This window comes from Arachis hypogaea, chromosome 11 (assembly GCF_003086295.3).
Source record: "Arachis hypogaea cultivar Tifrunner chromosome 11, arahy.Tifrunner.gnm2.J5K5, whole genome shotgun sequence".
Lineage (NCBI taxonomy): Eukaryota > Viridiplantae > Streptophyta > Magnoliopsida > Fabales > Fabaceae > Arachis > Arachis hypogaea.
The window spans coordinates 109,707,154-109,711,611 of NC_092046.1; the positions used below are offsets into that span (position 1 = coordinate 109,707,154).

Sequence of the window (4,458 nt, forward strand, 5' to 3'; positions counted from 1 at the left end):
TTTCGGCCATGTTGGACGTGTTTATGGCCTTGCACTCTCTTTTTGGATTCTCTTCTATATTGCTTGGGAGAGTACTAGGAGGAATTTCAGTCACTCTTTTACTCAGTTGACCTACTTGTGCCTCCAAATTTCTAATGGAGGACCTTGTTTCAGTCATGAAACTGAGAATGATCTTAGATAGATCAGAGACTATGGTTGCTAAGTCAGATTGGCTCTGCTTAGAATTCTCTGTCTGTTGCTCAGAAGATAATGGAAAAGGCTTGCTATTTCCAAACCTATTTCTCCCACCATTATTATTGAAGCTCTGATTAGGCTTCTGTTGATCCTTCCATGAGAAATTAGGGTGATTTCTCCATGAAGGATTATAGGTGTTTCCATAGAATTCTCCCATGTAATTCACCTCTTCTATTGCAGGATTCTCAGGGTCATAAGCTTCTCCTTCAGGGGAAGCTTCTTTAGCACTGCCGGATGCAGCTTGCATTCCAGTCAGGCTCTGAGAAATCATATTAACTTGCTGAGTCAATATTTTATTCTGAGCCAATATTGTATTCAGAGTATCAATCTCAAGAACTCATTTCTTCTGAGTTGTCCCATTATTCATAGGATTTCTTTCAGAAGTGTACATAAACTGGTTATTTGCAACCATTTTAATGAGTTCCTGGGCTTCTACAGGCGTCTTCTTCAGATGAAGAGATCCACCAGCAGAATGATCCAATGACATCTTGGACAATTCAGACACACCATCATAGAATATACATAAAATGCTCCATTCTGAAAGCATGTTAGAAGGACACCTTCTGATCAATTGCTTGTATCTTTCCCAAGCTTCATAGAGGGATTCACCTTCCTTCTGTCTGAAGGTTCGGACTTCCACTCTAAGCTTGCTCAACTTTGAGGTGGAAAGAATTTGGCCAAGAAAGCATTGACCAACTTTTCCCAAGAGTTCATGCTTTCTTTAAGTTGTGAGTCCAACCATATCATAACTCTGTCTCTTACAGCAAAGGGGAAAAGCATAAGTCTGTAGAGCTCAGGATTAACCACATTGGTCTTAACAATGTCACAGATTTGTGAGAATTCAGCTAAGAACTGATGAGGATCTTCCAATGGAAGTCCATGAAACTTGCAATTCTACTGCATTAGAGAAACTAATTGAGGCTTAAGCTCAAAGTTGTTTGCTCCAATTGCAGGAATTGAGATGCTTCTTCCATAGAAGTCAGAAGTTGGTGCAGTAAAGTCACCAAGCACCTTCCTTGCATCTCCACCATTGTTGTTATTTTCAGCTGCCATAACTACTTCTTTTTTGAAAATCTCTATTAGGTCCTCTTCAGAGTGTTGTGCTTTAGCTTCTCTTAGCTTCCTCTTTAGAGTCCTTTCAGGTTCAGGATCAGCTTCAACAAGAATGTTCTTATCCTTATTCCTGCTCCTATGAAAAAGAAGAGAACAGAGAAGAAGAGGAATCCTCTATGTCACAGTATAGAGATTCCTTTATGTGAGTAGAAGAAGAAAAGAATAAAAGAATGAGGTAGAGAGAATAAAGAGAATTCGAACACAGAGAGAGAGGAAGGGTTCGAATTTTAAGAAGAGAAGTGTTAGTAAATAAATAAACAAATAGAAGGAGATGAGAGAGAGAGAGAGAGAGAGAGAGAGAGAAAATTCGAATATTAATTTAAAAGAAAAAGAAAAATATTTTTGTTTTTATTTTAATTATTGGTTAGAATTCGAATTTAAGAAGGGAAATAAAAGTAATTTGAAAACTAAATAAATTAATTAATTAAAAAGATTTTTGAAAAAGTTTTTTAGTTAGTTTTCAAAATTAATGAGAGAGAAAAGTAGTTAGGTAGTTTTGAAAAAGATAAGAAATAGTAAACTTTTTAAAATTAAAACAAACAAGTCAAGTGGTTAATTGAAAAAGATTTGAAAATAAATTTTGAAAAGATAAGAAGTTAGAAAAGGATTTTGAAATTAAATTTTGAAAAAGATATGATTGAAATTCATTTTGAAAAAGATTTGAAAAGGAAATTCAAAAGATTTAATTTTTGAAATTAAAGTTGATTACTTGACTAACATAAAACTAAAAGATATGATTCTAGAATTTAAAGATTAAATGTTAGCAATAATTTTAAAAATATGAAATAGAAATTAAGAAAAATATTTTGAAAATTAATTTAAAGATTTTTGAAAACATTAAAGGAAAAATAAAAAAGATTTTATTTTTGAAAAAGATTTGAAAAGATAGAATTTTTAAATTGAAATTTTGACTTGACTAACAAGAAACAACCAAATTTTAAAAGTTTTAACTAAATCAACCCAAAATTTTGAAATTTATGAGTAAAATAAGGGAAAGATATCAATTTTTTTTTTGAATTTTTAATATGGAGAGAGAAAAACACAAAATGACACAAAACATAAAAGTTTAAGATCAAAACAATGAATGCATGCAAGAACACTTTGAATGTCAAGATGAACACCAAGAACACTTTGAAGATCATGATGAACATCAAGAACATATTTTTGAAAATTTTTAAGAAAAAAAAGACATGCAAGACACCAAACCTAAAAATTTTTAAACTTTGGATACTAGTAATTCAAAAATGCATATGAAAAATAAGAAAAGACACAAAACAAGAAAAATTAAAGATCAAACAAGGAAAATTATCAAGAACAACTTGAAGATCAATGAAGAACACAATGCATATATTTTCGAAAATTAAAGAAAAATTAAAGCATGCAATTGACACTAAACTTAAAATTTGACACAAGAAACACAAATTTTTGGTTTTTATGATTTTTTAAAAAAAAATTTGTATTTTTCGAAAATTATTTTGGAAAAGAAAATAAAGGGATACAAAATTTTTAATAAAAATTCCAGGAATCATGCAATGTTAGTCTAAAGCTCTGGTCCAAAAGAATTAGACATGGCCAAATAGCCAGCCAAGCTTTAGCAGAGCATTACATACAACAGCCAAATTGATGAGAACCAAAAGGCTCCTGCAAAGATAAGTGGAAACCTCGGTCCAAAAGATTAGACATGGCTTAACAGCCAGCCAGGCTTCAACATATCTTATGAAACTCTAGAATTCATTCTTAAAAATTCTGAAGAACAAATTTTTTTGAATTTTTTGAAAACTAAATTTTTTTTTTTGTATTTTTTTCCAAATTAAATAAAAATTAAAAAGCTTAAACATAAAATAAAAGTACCTAATCTAAGCAACAAGATGAACCGTCAGTTGTCTAAACTCGAACAATTCCCAGCAACGGCGCCAAAAACTTGGTGTGGGAAATCGTGATTCACACTTTTCACATCTCCGCACAACTAACCAGCAAGTGCACTGGGTCGTCCAAGTAATAAACCTTACGTGAGTAAGGGTCGATCCCACGGAGATTGTCGGCTTGAAGCAAGCTATGGTCATCCTTGTAAATCTCAGTCAGGCGGATTCAAATGGTTATGAGGTTTTGATAATTAAAATATAAATATAACATAAAATAAAATAAAGTTACTTATGTAATTCATTGGTGGGAATTTCAAATAAGTGTATGGAGATGCTTTGTTGCTTCTGAACCTCTGCTTTCCTATTGCCTTCTTCCAACCGTGTGTTACTTCCTTCCATGGCAAGCTGTAGGATCCTCTCAGTAAAAATGGTCCTCTACGGTTTCTGCACGGCTAATCAACTGTCGGACTTCTCGTCTCAGATGAAAAATACCAGGTACAGCTACCGCATGGCTAATCATCTGTAGGTTCCCGCTGGCATCCGAATTGGATCCATTTATCCTTTTGCACACTGTCACTTGCGCCCAACATTCGCGGGTTTGAAGCTCATTACAGTCATCCCTTCCCGGATCCTAATCGGAATACCACAGACAAGGTTTAGACTTTTCGGATCCCAGAAATGCTGCCAATAATTCTAGCCTATACCACGAAGATACTAATCTCACGGACTTGGTCCGTGTATTAGATATCCAAGAGAATATACTCCGGCTATCGTCCAATGACTACATTGAACATCATGTAGACCGCTTTGTTGTTGTCAGGCACGCGATCTTGGCTAAGCGAGTAACGAAGATTGGGTGGTTGTCATGGGTCACCCCTTCATTCTGACTTAACTGAATTAAGTACGAGAGTATATCTTGGAGAAGAAGTAGGTGTGAATTGAATAGAAAAATAATAGTACTTGCATTAATTCATGAAAAATAACAGAGCTCTATACCTTAATCTATAGGGTGTAGAAACTCCACCGTTGAAAATACATAAGTGAAAAAGGTCTAGGTATGGCCATGAGGCCAGCCTCCAAACGTGAAAAGATGATAAAAGTTACATATGATTCAAAAAGATGATCTAAAATAAATCTCTAAAAGTAGTTTTTATACTAGACTAGTAGCCTAGGGTTACAGAAAATGAGTAACTAAGTGCAGATAGTGCAGAAATCTACTTCCGGGGCCCGCTTGGTGTGTGCTTGGGCT

The 4,458-nt window shown here is 34.1% G+C and overlaps 1 non-coding gene across 1 annotated transcript; it reads left to right on the forward strand.

The window, feature by feature from the left end:
- The first annotated feature begins 775 nt into the window (after positions 1 to 775).
- Positions 776 to 883, forward strand: LOC112725044 (small nucleolar RNA R71). The gene has a single exon (XR_003164175.1). It is a non-coding gene; the product is annotated as a small nucleolar RNA R71 (small nucleolar RNA).
- The last annotated feature ends 3,575 nt before the right edge of the window (positions 884 to 4,458 follow it).